We start from the raw sequence: 19,169 nt of genomic DNA, 5'->3' as shown, positions 1-19,169 counted from the left end.
AGAAAAAGACAAACAGACAAACAATAGTAAGCAAGTCACAACATAGAAAATTAAAAAAAACTAAGGAACACGAACCCAACCAAAAACTGGGGGTAATCTCATGTGCTCCGAAAGGATAAGCAGATCCTGTTCCACCTATAGCTCCCGTCATGTTGCTCATATTATGACAAACCCGGTAAGTAGTTTTTCTTAATAAAAAAAAATAATCACTGTGGAATCATTATTATTCGTTGGATACCAATTTTTGTGGGTTTCGTTGGTACAGGTGAACCACGAATTCAAATGTTCAACGAATAACATATTTGCAATGGGCTTTGTAAACAGAGCTCGGCAAAACCACGAAATCAAATATCCACAAAAATGCAAGTTTTCAGCAATCCACGAAAATTGATACCCACGAAAATAAATGAATCCACAGTAGTGCAAAAGTTCTATTTATCAAAATAGCTAATTGACCAGGTTGTTTGTAAACTAATGTCAAGCAGGCAGCATTGGGAAGTATGCAAATCTTTTTGTCAGATCATTGTTATATAAGCAAGTATAAGTAGTGTTAAATGTCCTTGTGGTTACCTTGAAAGAAACTTGTAAGTATGTCATTGGTTTGGCAAATTTGATATACGCCCCATTCAATAAATCTTAATACTTGATATATATAATAGATAAGTGTATAACTACGTCACTTGGCCTCAAATGGATAGTTGTCGTGTTGGAAATAATACCACATGCTTTTTTTCTTTATACAAAAACTAATACTATAATTGATAAGCATTGAATTGGGAAATCTATTTTCTTTATTTTTACCATGAAATTTAACATCCATAACTTGTGCTATCATCATTAGTACCGATTATATTTCGGCAATTGATATTTCTTCAGTGAAGATCAATCATATATATTAGAAAATCCTAAAGCTGATAGAATCTTTAAAGATGTATTAGTATTTTGCTACTAATATTCATTCTGTTGAATGTTGTTATTTTGTGTACTATTATGTGTATGTTGGTCTTTTTCTTTTCAGGCATGGCGTTTTCAGTTTATTTCTGGCTATTTTCAAGTTGGAATGTTGTCTCTTACGCCTTTTTTGTTTGAAAATCCATCAAGTTCTCTCATACATCATATTGGTGCCAAACATATGTTTTTACATGAAATTTTATACCTATGCTTTTATTTATCAAATACATTGGTGATCACAATTGCATTCTTTTCTTTTGCCATTTGACTGCTTGCATTTGTTGTGTTAACAAGTTAGATGTAAATAAATGATGCTTGCGACGTATATATACCGTACTAGCGCTGGTAAATTAATACTCCATTCAAATAAAATTACCCTTTTCCCTTGTAGTGAAATCAAATAGTTGTATCCTTATAAATTGTAAGTTCATTTTTAATCTACCGTGTGGTATATCAAATAACCTTGAATTTGGATGTTTCTTTTCCTTTTTTTCCTTTGTCTCCAAAACAAGAAAACAGAAAACACAACTGCAAATAGAGCTGTAACTCCAACAATAATACCAGTACTGAAATTAATAAAAAAAATCATTGTCATAAAATTGTGCCGTTAACGATATACTATGTCTGAAGTCTTTAATTGCCAACAAAACAACGCAGATTTATAAATAATACCCGACGACACTTACTTAAAAGGATATGATGAACAATAGTAAGGTGGTATTGGTGTCTAAATTTAGAATGATAGAATTTGTTCATACTTTGCCAAAACGTAGTATTTATTGATATATGTTAAAATATATAATAAAAGTGATAGGTCACCGCGCCTTTTAACGCTGTAGGTTGTGATAAAATGACACATTTTGAATGGACTAAACAGGAAATACATCATTATGTGAATAGAGGTTAAACTAAATGATAGAATTGTAAAATAAATTATGAGTGGAAAGCTTTTAGAAATAGCTTTCAGGATATCAAAAAAAAAGACAGGGTCACCGTGCGTTTTTTTTCCCGTCTTCAATACTAAATATCAAAAGTCCATGTAGATTCCTTCAGAAAATGCATTATTTCTGGGTTACATCCCCTTAAAATACCAATTTCAAAACATTTAAAAATCAAGCAAAAATAATCCACACTTTGGAAAAAATGAATATTTATAAGTTATAATCTAATAAATTTGTTCTTTAAATGCAAGTTCATATAACATGTATAATTTATCTGAATACCTTACTCAGATTTTGCTAATTTAATTGAAAATATGGACCTTAGATTCTCTTTTTTTTACAATCCAAGATGGCATAAGACATCAATACCACCTTCAGATACACAGGCAAAATTTGCTCAAATGAATTTAACCTGAATCTCACATGTAATTCACATGAGAAATTTCACGTGAGATTTACCTCGAACGAGCTTATACATGAAACTCACGTGAAAATGTTAATGTGAATTTCACGTAAATTGAGAATCACATGAATTTGATGTGAAATTTACAATAAAAAAAATAATATTTTTCATGATTTTGATTAAATTTGAAAATTTAGATGTTATTTGAAATTTCTTTTTTTTTTAAATTCATGTGAATTTCACATGAAAAATTTTACGCGATTTTCATGTGAAATTCACATGAGTTTCACATGAGATTCACTTGAAACTTACAAGACAGATTTCACGTACTTTTCACTTATAAGCTCGTTTGAGGTGAAATTCATATGAATTTCACGTGAGATTCAAATAAATTTAAATTCACGTGAAATTGATGTGAGTGTAATTTGCCTGTGTATGATTTACGTTCCGTTTGTATCGAGGCTAGAAAACAGGCTTATTAAGATTATGGCGAGGATATATAATATATGTGCGTTAGAACTCATCAATTCCTTCCCCGAACAACCCTCAGACTCTTAAACCTTCTTTCATGATTCAACTATGTTCGCGATATCTAATTTATACAGTCAGGCATTACAGATAAATACATTTGACAATTTATATTTTCAATCAATTAAAATTGTCTTTGGACCACTCGTTCAACTAAATATTTATCTTTTATATTCTGCCTCTAATCACACACTTATAGAGAATATTTGTATAAAACTCATTGTCAAGCTTTCACTAGAACACTCGCGAGCATAACCCCATAAATTTGAAACAGCTAATTCGAATATTTTTACAATTTAAAGCACATTTTTAAAATAAGACAAAAAGTCCTTCAATGAACTAAAATACAAGACTAAAGCAAAGATTTAATATAATTGAAAATGATGCTACATTCATACAAGTGAGATGTTTAGCTAGCTATAAAATCAAGTTCAATTCACCATGTTTAACAAGAAAATAATTCAATTTTGAATGTAACGCATCTTCTTATCTTTCGTTGACCGTTATGGAATAACCGGTTCAAAAATGATATCAGATATGTTCCTTACGTCGTAACCACAATCCCCTTCCGTTTCATGAATGTGAACTACCGAATGAGACTATTTACTGGATTTGTTATCACATTAGCAACACGACGGGTGCCACATTTTGAGCAGGATCTGCTAACCCTTCCGGAGCACCTAAGATCACCCCTAGTTTTTGCTGGGGTTCGTGTTGTTTATTCTTTAGTTTTCTATGTTGTGTCAAGTGTAATATTGTTTTTCTTTTGGTCTTTTTCATTTTTAGCCATGGCGTTGTCAGTTTGTTTTAGATTTATGAGTTTGACTGTCCCTTTGGTATCTTTCGTCCTTCTTTTCTTATAGGCTGAAGTTATTTTGTTATGAGCCCATAGACATAATTTAGTCATGTGACCGAGACGTCATCAACGTTTTTTCATGGTTTTCTACGGTTTAAAATGGCATTCGAAATACGCGCGTTATTCAGTGTGCACTAATTTTTTTATGTTATTTCTTCATAGACAGAAAAAATATTACAGTCATTCCTTAAATGTTGTACAAAGCAAGGAATGTAACAGTTGTTATCCATTCGTTTGATATGTTTGAGCTTGTGATTTTGTTTTTAGATTAGGGACTTTTCGGTTTCGAATTTTCCTCAGAGTTCGGTATTTTTCTGATTTTACTTTTTACTGTTTATGCATCCAAGATGTTTGGGATAAATGAAAGTGCAGCAAAAGTCATACATGGGAATATTTTTTTTTATGTAGATAATGGCAACATTGGTATACAACTGTTAGAAATTCATAAATCGATTGAGAAAAGACAAAACAAATCCGGGTTACAAACTAAAACTGTTATGTAAATCTTTAAAATGGATGTTTCTTTATATGCCCGCGTCATACTGTCCCGATTTTTACGCCGATGGCAACACGATTATGAAAATCTTCAAAATCGTGACGCCATCTTTAATCCTCGTAGAACCATCGGCCACTTTTTCTAGTGGAGACAACTTCGGGAAGGGTTCTAAATTTTAAATGTTAAAAAATCCCCGAAGGTGCGTCCGATGTTGAGGGTTCATATTGAGTTCGTATCACCATCCTCACCATCCTAATGTCACCGGGAATGCATCTTTGATCATCGTATTGCATTCGTGTTTCCATCGTTTCCATCGGTAATTTTTGACATTACGATGTCTACTCGAATGAATCACGAAGCTACCCGAAGGTCTTACGATAGCAACACGACTTCGTGAAGACCTCATAATCCCGTCGTGTTGCCATCGAATAAAAGTACGATGGCGACAAGATTGAACTACGACGGTAATAAATCCAGCTAAATGTAAGTTAATTTTCGTGCTAAAATACATTTAAAGTGCCATGCGCGATATGCACTGGTCAGTCTAATATGACAGTTAAGAAAGACGTTCACAAAACATGGAGCTCATATCATAGGATTCTATGAGAACAAGAAAGGCGACAGCGTTGTTTCTATTAATTCAAAAGGAACAAGCAGAGCAGCTATTACAGGCTCAGGATTTACTTTTACAAGTTAAATATTATTTTTTGTCAATTTTTCATATCAAGTAACATAATGAAAATCATAAACGCGCCTTGTACACCAACACTGCAGGTACACGTATATAGGGAAACCAACTATTTCTTCATTATTCTGATTTTTTTATGTATCGTCTGAGTTGTTGTCACACGAATGATTACTCCATAACCATTTTGTTTTCTATATGTCATATTTTGCCGCATTTGTTGCTTTCCCCACATCCTTCCTTTTGTCTATATTATTATGATACTCTCCTGGAAAGAGCTCTTTTTGAATAAAAGGGATCAATGAACCCATTACCTTACCTGTAAGATAGACTCATACCCCTCCCTTTTCTTCTCCATCTCTCTCTCCCTGATTTAGGGCATTATATGCAGAGACTCCGAGTCAAGTTTTACCCTTCAAGCCCACGGTCTTCCGTCTTATGATTAAACCAGAAATGAAATGTACAATATGATATACAAATGTATATCAAATATTGATCAAACAATTTAAAACGCGTGATGCCTTCGGCATATAATTTAAATGCATCGTAAGCTGTACACGACGTGTGTTAGACATCGCATTGTAATCGCGCCATCATCGGAATCCATCGTGTAGTCATCTGATCCATCGTGTAGCCTTCGTGATTCATCGCGTAGGCTTCGGCTGAGATATGAAGTTTAAATACCCGTCTTCGGTTTACCTTTGTATGTCCATCTCTTACTATCGTATATAATTTTGGCACTATCGTATAGACTTTGTTATTCGTCGTACTTGCTTCGGTCACTTTTTATGCCCCACCTACAATAGTAGAGGAGCATTATGTTTTCTGGTCTGTGGCTCCGTTCGTTAGTCCGTCCGTTCGTTTGTCCGCAGGTTAAAGTTTTTGGTCAAGGGAGTTTTTGATGAAGCTGAAGTCCAACCAACTTGAAACGTAGTACACTTGTTGCTTATGATATGATCTTTCTTATTTCAAAGCCAAATTAGACCTTTGACCCCAATGTCACGGCCTACTGAACATAGAAAATGAAAGTTTGAGTTTCAGGTTAAAGTTTTTGGTCAAGGTTGTTTTTGATGAAGATGAAGTCCAATCCACTTGAAACTTAGTACACTTGATGCTTGTGATTGTGACCTTTTATAATTTTAAAACCAAATTAGATTTTTGACCCAATTTCACGGTCCATGGAATATGGAAAATGATAGTGCCAGTGGGGCATCCGTGTACTTTGGACACTCTTTTTTGGTATTTTAACGAGATCGGGACCAACTTCGTACGAACTTACAATTTTTGGATTCGGGTGTCCATCGTATATAATCGAAACAGTGTGACGCGGGCAATAAAGATGTTATAAATGACACACAAATTCAACAAAAAAAGAATATTGAGGCAAGATATAAAAAAGAAGCACAAGAATACACTATTTGTGCATATTAAAAATAATCTGTTAATAAAGATTAAAATCTTAAGCATAAAACCTTGGTATTGGTCAAACACGGAAATTGGAATAGGCAAAGGATAACCTCAGCGGGGATGATGTTCCTTGTCCGATTGAGGAAACTCCTTACATTGAATGAGAAAAATTCTACGTGTTCTAAAGGGAAGGGATGATTATAAAAAATAACACAAAAAGTGTTTGTTTCATAAATTCAAAATAAAAAATTGACAGTTTATACAGAAAACATATAATTCCTAATTTTAATCAGGAAAATAAATCAAAATATCATAAAAATCAAATAAGAATACTGAGTATGCTTGCTAACGAAATCGACTTCCACTAGAGACCAAATGACATATCTATAAGCATCTATAGGTCGGCATTAAACGGCCCTCAATAATGAAAAAAATACAAACTGAATTTTAAGCTAATACATAAGGTCCCGCCACAAAAGAAATTCAAACGGAAAAAAAATACTCTTCTTTTTAAGTTATACAGTTTATAACAGACATGTGTCGAAATAAAAAAAGTTTTAAAAAAACTGTAATTTTGAGGCTGCTATCTATTGCTTTGCTACAGGGCCGTATTTCAGTTTGATTATTTGTGAAAAGGTAAATTATATTTTTTGTAGAGAAAACAATATATATTCCAAAAATACATTTATTATCAATACCGGTTCAATCAAGTGAGAGCCGTGGTGTAGTGGTTAGTGCATCGGACTACTAACACAAAGGTTCCTGGTTCGATTTCCGTTCGGGATGAGAATTTCAGGAACTCAATTTTCGGCTCTCCCTTGACACCATTTGCGAGTATGGTCTTGAGGAAACGATGATAGTCCGTCGGAATGGACGATAAATGGCTGACCCGTGTTAAGAGAGAGCCATATATCTTGCACGTTAAAGACACCCTTGTAGATTTCGAAAAAGAGTAGGCTAATGCCGCTACAAGGCAGCACTCGCACCCGCAAAGTGGAAAGGGATTAATATAAGTTGTAAAACTTGTTTCCCAATCCACTATAAATAAATATGTTTAAACTAAATCAAATGCGCACTTTTTGTATTACCTTAAACAATTCGCTATTTTACTCAAATATTATTTTACAGGGGTTCTTTTGGAAATCATCTTCTAACCTTGTGGATTTAGAACCATATACTTGAACTTTTAATCTTCTTTTTTAAACGAAAGCTGGAATGGTGATTTGTCTTTTACGGAAGATTAAATGGATACGTTTGGTCCCGTTTCCGGCAGTTAAGAATTTAGATATCAAATAATCGGAAGTTTCTCTTTAGTAGTATGGAAGTATCAACGAAAGAAGACAATAGGAAAATAACAATCAAAACCAAGGAGTAAACAAAGACTAAAAAACCAAAGGACATTTACATCAACTTTGCACTTTGCATTTTATTGCATTTTACATCAATTTAGAACTTTTTATTATAAAATTTTCCAAAGACGTCACATACAATGTGATATTTTCTAAAATAAAATTTAAAAAAATATTGATCTGTCAACGAGTGTGTTTTCAAATTAGCAGTTGTAAAAACACAAAACATTTCGTATGGATTATTCAGAGAAAAGGCATAATGATATGCATAGAAATTGAATTAAAAGATCAATTTTGAAATGAAATGTGAGAATAAAGCTCATATCATATGCTTTCAGAAAATCCGTGAAAGAAAAAAATGTGAAATCGTAGGCTATATCATGTTCTGAAATAAATGCCATCAGGGTTTCCGCTGGCGGTCACCATTTTCGCAATTTGCGAAAAAAATAATAACTGTGGTGATTAAAATTCGTCATTGGCGAAAGAATTTGGCGAAATATATATATATTACGATTTATTTACAGCCATCTTGTTTATTTACTTTTTCGGGTTTCTCTGACTTTACCAATCAGACAATACTCGGAATTCACCTTGAACTCGTTATGATTTTGACAGAAAATTAATTATCAGCTGATTACATTTATAGCTATCGACACCAAAGAACTAATAAATAAAGGTTTTGATTGTATGATATGACAAGATGATATGGTTAAATGGCTTCTGTCACATGTCACAAAAGGGATTTATTAACCACATTGCGACGCATGTGTCAGAAGCAAAATCTACCTCTCTTTCCAGAAAAGAAAACGGTTGTTTTGACAAAAAATTTTCAAAAGAAAGAAAGGTCTCTGATTTTAAACTTTGTCATTTAACTTTCATATAGATCATTGATTTGAGTTGGTACTTTAAAGTCTTTTCAGTGACAAAGGTGTTTTAAGCATATAGTTTTACTGATTAACGATGGTCTAGAAAGGAAAACAGTTCTTGTGAAGAAATCTATTCAAAAAGTTGGCATGAGAGAAACCCTTCAATGTAATGACTACACCTTGCACGAGGGATCAATTTCAAGTGATAAGATGTTTTGTTTTGTTGTAAGAACCACTTCTTATATAGGGGGAGGGGGTAGGGGCTGGAAGCTAGAGGCTCAAAAGAGCCTGTGTCGCTCACCTTGGTATATGTGAATTAAACAAAAGAAGCAGACAGTTCATGACAAAATTGTGTTTAGGTGATTGTGATGTGTTTGTACATCTTACTTTACTGAACATTATGCTGCTTACAATTATCTCTATCTATAATGAACTTGTCCGTGTAGTTTCAGTGGAAAATGTAAGTAAACATTTATAAATTTTATGAAAATTGTTAAAAATTGATTATAAAGGACAATAACTTCTTAGGGGGTCAATTGACCATTTTGGTCATTTTGACTTATTTTTTAGTCTTAAATTGCTGTACATTATTGCTGTTTACAGTTTATCTCCATCTATAATAATATATTCAAGATAATAACCAAAAACAGTAAAATTTCCTTAAAATTACCAATTTAGGGGCAGCAACCCAACACTGGGTTGTCTGATTCATCTGAAAATTTCAGGGCAGATAGATCTTGACCTGATAAACAATTTTGCCCCATGTCAGATTTGCTCTAAATGCTTTGGTTTTTGAGTTATAAGCCAAAAACTGCATTTTACCCCTATGTTCTATTTTTAGCCATGGCGGCTATCTTGGTTGGTTGGCCGGGTCAAAAACCACAAATTTTAAACTAGATACATCAATGATGATTGTGGCCAAGTTTGGTTTAATTTAGCCCAGTAGTTTCAGAGGAGAAGATTTTTTTAAAAGTTAACTAAGATTTACGAAAAATGGTTAAAAATTGACTATAAAGGGCAATAACTCCTAAAGGGGTCAACTGACCATTTTGGTCATGTTGACTTATTTGTAAATCTTACTTTGCTGAACATTAGTGCTGTTTACAGTTTATCTCTATCCATAATAATATTCAAGATAATATCCAAAAACAGCAAAATTTCCTTAAAATTACCAATCCAGGGACAGCAACCCAACAACGGGTTGTCCCATTCATCTTAAAATTTCAGGGCAGATAGATCTTGACCAGATAAACAATTTTACCCCATGTCAGATTTGCTCTAAATGCTTTGGTTTTTGAGTAATAACCAAAAACTGCATTTAACCTCCATGTTCTATTTTTAGCCGTGGCGGCCAGCTTGGTTGGTTGGCCGGGTCAAAAACACAAATTTTAAACTAGATACATCAATGATGATTGTGGCCAAGTTTGGATTTATTTTGCTCGGTAGTTTCAGAGGAAAGATTTTTGTAAAAGATCATGGAGATTTACGAAAAATGGTAAAAAATTGACTATAAAGGGCAATAACTCCTAAAGGGGTCAACTGACCATTTTGGTCATTCTGACTTTTTTGTAAATCTTACTTTGCTGAACATTATTGCTGTTTACAGTTTATCTCTATCTATAATAATATTCAAGATAATAACCAAAAACAGTAAAATTTCCTTAAAATTACCAATTTAGGGGCAGCAACCCAACAATGGGTTGTCTGATTCATCTGAAAATTTCAGGGCAGATAGATCTTGACCTGATAAACAATTTTACCTCAGTCAGATTTGCTCTAAATGCTTTGGTTTTTGAGTTAAAAGCCAAAAACTGCATTTTACCCCTATGTTCTATTTTTAGCCATGGCGGCCATCTTGGTTGGTTGGCCGGGTCAAAAAAAAAATTTAAACGAGATTCATCAATGATGTTTGTGGCCAAGTTTGGTTAAATTTGGCCCAGTAGTTTCAGAGGAGAAGATTTTTGTAAAAGTTAACGCCGGACGACGGACGACGGACGACAGACGACGGACGACAGACGACGGACGCCGGACGCCAAGTGATGAGAAAAGCTCAGTTGGCCCTTCGGGCCCGGTGAGCTAAAAAGTAAAATTAAAATAAAATATATATATTTGTGTTACTTGGCGAAAAAATAAATAAAGTGGCGAAAAGTATATTGTTTTGGCGAAAGAAAATACTTGACTCAGGGGAAACCCTGCATGCCATATACTTGTAACATTGGATAGTGGGAAATCATGTACATTCTTTAATTATATGTCGGAGTGGATAAATACATATTTTTTTTTGTTTCATGTATTTCTGCATAACTTATAGAAATACAGATTAATTTCGATTTTCAAAAAGCAGAATCTTAAATTGTATTAAATACTAGTTTGATTTCTAGTCGGTGTTGTCATGAGTCTTAATTATATGGTCATTTTTATAAATTCCTGTTACAAAACTCTGAATTTTTCCGAAAACTAATATATTTTTCTTACTTACATTTCACCTCCAGAAAATATGCCTTCATCGTTTGGAGCATTTGTTTGGGTATTACTAATGTCTAAAAGCAGATCAATTATTACACTATAAAGCATGATAAGATGCATCTTTTATTGTTTTATATGAATAATGAGAATGTTATCTTTAAAACGAGTTCATGGACCCTTCAGTTTTTAAATGACATTCGGTTTGATTACGTATGAAGATTATTTGTACAAATTTCATGAAAAAGTGAATAATGCATTTTTTTTAGATTTAAGTATACAGCAGAAAATAATTTTTCTTAATAAAAAATATCATTAATTTATGGCATAGTTGTGCATTTCTGTCAGAAGAAAAATTACGTCCACAAATCCCAAATTTGAGAAAATATCTAAAATTGCTACCTCATTTTTATCAAAAATTAGCTCATGAAATAACATTTTTTTTATTACATATTTGATTAAATCAGGTAAAAAATAGCGTATTATCAAGTTTTCATCAAAATTTCATGTGAGATCAAAACTGTATCGTATGTCCTTAGTCCATATCCTGATATGATCTTAACTTGTTGTTTTAATAGTTTTTTAAAATATCAAACTGTATCTTTCAAATAGTTTGTCCTCTTTTATAACAGACGAGACAAAAAATGCCAAAATATGCGTTGCTGCTGTTAAATATGTAATTTCCCCCTTTTTCTATTTCAATGCATATAAAAACATTTTGTGTATTAAGAAATCGTATTCACATAAGTCTGTATCTTTACTTTCGTTTTTTAGCATATCTATCACATTTTTACCACATTTCATAATACTTACATGTGAAAACATCTTGTTCCAATAGAAGCTTTTTTTCTCCTAAAGCTCCGTCGTACACGCAGGAATACGAAATATTAAGGTCTTGTTTTGTTAGATTTTGTATGATTAAGGTGTACCCACCACTCACAACCATTCCGTCATACTTTCTATTAGGTCGTCCTGTTTTGACATCTAAAAATAACATGTTTTGGTCAGGAGTCCACCTATCCCACCCTGAATACTTTGGACAGCAGTTTGAAACATTGCAAAATAGTGTGACGTTTTGTCCGTAATCTATAGCCTTTCTAACAACTGTCCATTCCATGACACCTGAAACTGATTTCTTTCTTAATTAAGGCGCTATAGTGTACGTAACAAGTATAATTATATACATATATAGAATAGTAGATTTCTTAACAATGTTATTTCAATTTGAACATGTTATATATTTTGAAACATGTAATATTTGTAGCATTCAACATGTGGGAGAAACAATGGATACATTCTGTATTTGGCTCACCATAACCATCGTTCATGGTACAAAACAAAAACAAAAAACCTGTCCTATTACAAGACAGCTTCGTTCAAATAAACATCCTTTTAATAATGTTACTTTCATATTCATAGAAGTCAACACCAAGTGGTACACCACGGCGAGAAGTAGAAGAGAAAACGTTTGGATTCACTAGCTCCACACTTTAAAACCCGATGGTCTTAATGAGAATGACGAGAAAGATACAGGAAAGATATATAATAATTTGGGGTACAGAATCGTCCTTTTTATCCTGTAATATTAGTCGAAGACCGTTGCAAGATTCAATCCACAAATTTTGTCAAGAATCTTGAACTTCATCCAAATATTGAATTCTTCACAATGCAGGCAAATGAGTATGCAATATGTACAATGAGCTGCAAAAGTGTCTATCCACATCCGATTTCACCTGGATATATGCACACTTGGTGAAGCTAGTTTGCCCAGCTAAATATTGCGTTTACTTTTTATCGTATTGTAAATATTTTAAACATTGTAATATTTACATATTACAAGGTGTGTTAAATTTACATTGTTAGGCACTCTACAATTGTATTTGTTTAATTGAATGTATATCTGTATCGATTAATCAACACCCCAATAGATTTGTATGTCATGTGTTCAAAGCTATTATACCTTTTCAACAACTCTCGACATCGACTAATGACACCCACAGTTTACAGGGAAAATGGAGTGGTCGTTTCAAAGACAAACATCTGATTAGCTTGATTGATTGATTGTTGGTTGCTTTACGCCACATTAGCACAAGAAGGCTATATCGCGGCGATTAGCATTACCTTTCTAAATTCGATTTGGCGTTTGTATATAGCTTAAGAAGATATATTGTAAGAAAAAAATATAAATAAATATATTTCTCTATCATATAATGTCATGAAAGCTCTTTGTAGGGCCCTTTAGTTGGAAATAAAACATTCTTATTCTTATAATATTTTTAATACAGTCATGTATTTACAATTGATTAAAATTTTACTGTAATTAATCTGCATTCTGATCAGCTTTCTCTTCAACTTTATGATTATGCCGCATGTCTATATCGATAAATGTGTGTCTGTGAAAGGTGTCTTTTTTTTCTAATTTATGCGAATTTATGAATCATAATTACTGGACTGGTTGTCCGTTTGTAACCCACTTGTTAACACGGTCGACGTTGTGTTTTTCAAACGATCTAAACCTTACCCGATGTACATATTCAATTTCGGAAGGGGCAAAAATATATAGTATTAAAAATTCGAAGAAAAAGATCACATTTTTCATTTTTATCAACGAGGGACTATGCCGCTTCAAGATACCTTGTTAAAGTTGACACATTTCCTTTATTAATTAAGGAGGGGATGTAATTGACTTCACGTTCCAACATATCAACATTTAAGCAGTACATATATCTTTGTATTGAATTTATAATTCAACATGCTAGTTACTATAGAGCTTTGGCATTTCAAATTCTTATCGGACAGTGCTTAGTAGGTGTTGGGATTCCATATACTTAGGTTATCTCCCATTTAATTACTATGGTTGTCCTCACGAACTGATTGACCAATACAATTGTCCGTTGTCCCTTTATCGTAGAGACATTCCCCACTTCTTTATGACCTCTGGGTTTCTATTATCTTTTCTATTTGTTCGTAAACTTAAGATTTTTATTAATTTTCGTCTATGACTATACATCAGGAAGGTTTTTGAGACGACCCCTCACATCTTACCTGTCGTAGCCGTGCTCAACTGTAGGTGTAGACAATTGTTAAAAAGGTCTATTTATAGGCACTCATATATAGAATTGTATATATAATTTAAAACAATTGAAGGTCTTTCCACCAATAAAGATCTATTTTGATATGATATTGATCATGGTATTGGCTTTACTTTGTTGTTTTATCAGTTCTTCAAATCGTAAATATCTCATGGTCTTTCGAATATTTTGATCTCTTTCATCGCGGACGAGATTATCTCTTGAATCTTTCGATCCTCTTTTTTAGCATACATAGCACAATTGTGTTTGATGCACAGTTTTATAATACTTACATGTGAAAACATCTTGCTCCAATAGAAGCTTCCTTTCTCCTATTGTTCCGCCGTACACGCAGGAATACGAAATATTAAGGTCTTGTTTTGTTATATTTTGTATGATTAAGGTGTACCCACCACTCACAACCATTCCGTCATACTTTCTATTAGGTCGTCCTGTTTTGACATCTATGACTAGCGTGTTTTGTTCAGGAGTCCACCTATCCCACCCTGAATACTGTTGACAGCAGTTTGAAACATTGCAAAATAGTGTGACGTTTTGTCCGTAATCTGTAGCCTTTCTTATAACTGTCCATTCCAAGACACCTGAAACTGATTTCCTTTTTAATGAAGAAACTATAGTGTACGTAACAATTATCAGTGGATAAAGAATAGATATATATGTATATATAATAAGTACATTATGACGATGGCATACCATTCACTAATTTACAACTAAACTTAAAAAGGATTGAAAACAGATATTCAGTTATTCATTTTCAATAAACTAGATAAAATTAAATAGCTCACCTACTGCCATACAAGATCTATCGAATGGGATATCAATTCTGAACAGACGTCCAGTCGTGTAAGGTTCAAACTTGAATGTTTATGGGTAATAAATGCAAAAGTTTTATACAAATATTCTCATTTTCAGGTACGCTAATGACAAAAACTGACTGAAACATGTATTCCTCGTCACAAGTTAAATCGAAAAAAAATATCACTGAAACCAAGTTAAGTATGCCATTTACTATGACCTCTGATATGATAGGTCTAGACAATATAGTAAACGGCAACAGGACATTTACATCTCACAAATGATTAACTTATCGAATAATTAATTCCAATTCTAGTATCTATGATTAGTATATTCCTTACAACTAGGTCGATTACTTTGATGGTGGAGGTATTTTCCAGAGCTCACTTTAAATTGAAACTGATAATCATTACTAAGTTATGTTGACAAATTTTGGTCAATCAACCGAAAGGGTTCTGACACAATGAAACACAGGAAGATAAATATACAATGTCCACAACCATCAGTAACCAGGATAAAAATAGAAAAAAAACCACCAAACACAAAAGAAGATAATTGTTCATTCGTTTTTGGAGATTTGTTCTCTAGCGACAACATAGAGTTCATTAACATTATTGCGTGTGTACAAAGTTAGACATAAAACAATACGAATTTTGTTCGTGTTATTTTCATTCATTCCTAATTTTAGTGAACTTTTAATACATTCATTAATATAGATTTGTGATTTATTTTCTATATAATAGACAACGTTTATAAATTGTATTACCTTGTGTTATATGACAGTAAACTATAACCAGAAAAAATAGCAAATTTCCCATGTCTGAAAAATATCATAGAACATGTGATTGAATCAATCCGCTGTCAACTGATTTTATGGATACTTTGATCATTTGTAATCATACCACATTTTCGTATTCATATTCAAATCAAAGAGAAAAACATTAAAATGAGGTCATCAATCCCCATTACGTTTGAGGGAAATCAATCAAGGAATTTTGGAGGTTTCTTTGGTAAAATAATGTCTTAAATGTATCTGTTCAAGCGAAATACCATAGAAGTAAGTATTATTTTAAGTCTAAGGGTCAAATCTTTGTATCTTTGGAATGATAATCCAAAAGTAAACCGTTATCGAAAAGGAGCATTTCTACCGACAATTATAATGTTAAATATATAAGAATTGGTTAATTTGAGTTATCGTACGAAGTCTTGACAAGAGGACGGAAGGACACACGGACGATCATGCAAACGAAAAGCTATTATAAAATATGGCCAGTAAGTATTTAAGCATTAGTATTAAGCTTGCAAGACAACATTAAAGATTTATAATAGCTGTTTTTATTATCATTCAATAGAAATAGAAACGAGTTATCTGCTGAATAAATAGATATTACTTCCATGCTCTGGCAAGTTTTGCATGAAAGCTCTTTTTTTTACAGCACATATTATTCTGTTACCGGTTTCACCAAACAGTGAAGCTTGTTTTTTTAGGTTTTAAGAATAAAAGAATGGAATTTTCAAGTTATGAAATTGCATAGTCCCAGTGTTTATGATATGTATATACATTTTTACATTTACAGTCTTTATAAAAGTTATTAAACATTTGAACACCAGTATACTACTGTTGCCTTTATTTATGTATCCTCAAACCTTTTTAAAAATCAATGTTCCATCGCTAATGTTTGTGGATGTGTTTATAACTCCTGTTTTGATAGTTTCTATTGCCCTAACTCTACATGTCTTCTGTCTGACTTGAAACTTTATTCCAATGTTCTACCTGTAAAATATAACAGAATACATTTGCTCATGAATTTCAAATATATTTTGAAAGAACAATACAATTGAAAAACTATCTCATAAGTATGGAGTATTGAGAAACACATCGTTATAACCAGTCTTTTAGAACGATGTTGTCAAAGTAAGTCGATACATGAATGCTCTATTTATAAAAACAATATTTATACCATATCTTTTTAACAATCAAACGCTTACCTATTATGCCTATTATTTAAACCTTTGTTTGAGACATCTTTTCAAAATAATTTCTAAAATTCTAAATCTTTCAGTAATTGTGCCCTTTTATCAATGAGGTCAAATAACCACATATTCATATGGATGATTCACAAATTATAACAAATAAATAATAGATATACAGGCTGTGAATTTAAATCACGAAATTATATCTAAAATCATAACCGCATGCAGTTAAGCATGCTGTACTGAAATTGGTATTGAATTGTCATAAATGTAAATATTATCTGTCAACTAAAATATTTGTCATAATTGATCTAAATTCGTAATATTTATTTTGTTTATCTTACCGAAATTTAACCAATAAACCTGAGTTTCGCTATCACAGTGATTTGCAAATATGTTTATTTTAAAGATCTGTATTAAAGCAGATAAAATCAACGTATATTGTATTAAAAAATGACAAATTCAATGCTATCATTTTCGTTTGAAATAAAGCGATTAACAATAAAAAAAAACAAAAAAAAAACGGGAAATTGTATGCCAGATTTCTACAAAATACGATTCTGTTCTTAAGAGGTCCTGTGTGATTAGGCATATTTTTTCCTTATAGTATTTAATGACCAGTGGTTATTTAGTCTGGTATCAAATTTGATTTTGAAACCATATTGCAGCTATGTTACATATATATATTTTATCGCTTGTTTGCTTTTGTGATTGGGAACCTGTTTCTTTATTAGCGCTTACTCTTGATTCTTCTGCATTGTTTTGTAACACACAATTTTCGAGAACCGTAATTTTCAATAAGACATGAGTGCAGGCGGATATTAGATGAAATTATTGTCAGATCGTGATGAAAAGTAAATTCAAACAGCATTCTTTATGTGCTGGTATCCTTACAGATTTGGGACAATTCAGAAAACAAATTAAGTCAGGAGGACACGAAAGCAAACAAAAAACACAAATTGATTGGTAAAGTTTTAAAAATACGATTAAAAGATCTACACGTAACAGAAAGATAAAACGACGGTCCAAATAGCATTCCAAAATCCATTACAGGACCTTTTATGGTTATGCCATTTGATTAGGGACATTCCGTTTTTTTATTTTCCTCTGAGTTCAGTATTTTTATGATTTTACTTTTTATATCTACAAGAGTGAAACAAGGGTATTTGGCTAAAGTGAACGCAGTGAGATAAGATTAATATTGATATCATGAATAAGAAAAAAGAGATTGGCAACCATAAAAATACTGTGGATTTTTTTTTCATTGGTATTTATTTTCGTGGTTGTGAAAGATTATAAAGTCAAACAAGATAACAAAAAAAACATTTACACTTTGTAATCATAATAAAAACCAATTTACAAAGGCGTACAATGATTAGAGGTCACCGATACGATCTACCTTTTATTGAGGACCAAGAAGTTTGTTGTTCTTTAGACACTTGGTATTCTCAACTATTTTATTGGTAGTCGGTACTTCAACCTTTGAATAGTTATCAAAGGTTCCAGGCTTATAATTTGATACTCCAGACGCGTGTTTCGTCGATAAGAGACTCATCAGTGACGATCAGATCGAAATAGTTTAAAAGCCAAACAAGTTAAAAGTTGAACAGCATTGAGGACCCAAAATTCCACAACACAAAGTTGTGTCAAATACGTCTAAGATAATCATTGCCTTGGATAAGAAAATGTTTAGTATTTTTCATACTTTTGCAAACAGTTAATTTATAAACTTTGTAACTAACGGTCATACAGATGACAATATTTTTTCTTTCTGTTCTGAAATTTAAAAATTTTGATAAGATAAACTTAATCAAATGAATAGTGTTGTATTCCAAGTACTTTATGTCGGTCATCTGAAACTTGGCGGCCATATTGAATTTGTTAAGTGGATCTTTATCGAGAAATATTCATAAGGATCATAACACAAACAGCAAAGATTTATGATTTTACCGATAAGTGACGAATTGCTCTGATATCCCATGAACTTATTCCACTAACAGCACTCACGATTACATGCATAATTTACTTCCGCTACTCACCAGTAGAAGCAAATTAATAACTTTAATCCTAAAGTATCAAATTATCACGTGATAGTCATTCGTTGAATGTCGTGATTTACGCTTGGTTTGTTAAACGTAGCTTCAGGTATTTAAATGAGATAATTGATTTTGTATCTATGTTATATGGTGTGGAAAATGTTGGTTTTTTTTTATTGTTTTGGTATCGTTTAAAAAACACTTTTGTTCCCCAGGATATTTGCAGAATATCTAAACACAAGGCTCCCTTCTGCTTACCAGGGCTGCTTTTTATATTATATTCGAGAAGAAAAAATATTAAGAAAAAACGACTCAGGTCAGCTTCTT

General features: G+C 32.4%; 1 long non-coding RNA gene across 2 annotated transcripts; it reads right to left on the bottom strand.

The window, feature by feature from the left end:
• Window positions 1–1,413: 1,413 nt before the first annotated feature.
• On the bottom strand, window positions 1,414–18,901 carry LOC143076364 (uncharacterized). Of its 2 annotated transcripts, none has more exons than XR_012978628.1 (7): window positions 18,846–18,901; window positions 16,480–16,606; window positions 15,599–15,652; window positions 14,310–14,624; window positions 11,759–12,073; window positions 10,962–11,022; window positions 1,414–1,517 (listed from the first exon to the last, which is right to left on the bottom strand). It is a non-coding gene; the product is annotated as an uncharacterized LOC143076364 (long non-coding RNA). The 2 variants fall into 2 exon arrangements; XR_012978627.1 differs by having other exon boundaries at window positions 18,757–18,868.
• Window positions 18,902–19,169: the final 268 nt, after the last annotated feature.

The sequence above is a fragment of the Mytilus galloprovincialis genome, chromosome 5 (assembly GCF_965363235.1).
Source record: "Mytilus galloprovincialis chromosome 5, xbMytGall1.hap1.1, whole genome shotgun sequence".
In the NCBI taxonomy this organism is placed as follows: Eukaryota; Metazoa; Mollusca; class Bivalvia; order Mytilida; family Mytilidae; genus Mytilus; species Mytilus galloprovincialis.
The sequence above is the reverse complement of the archived record's forward strand: the minus strand, read 5'-3'. Positions and strand labels throughout refer to the sequence as shown.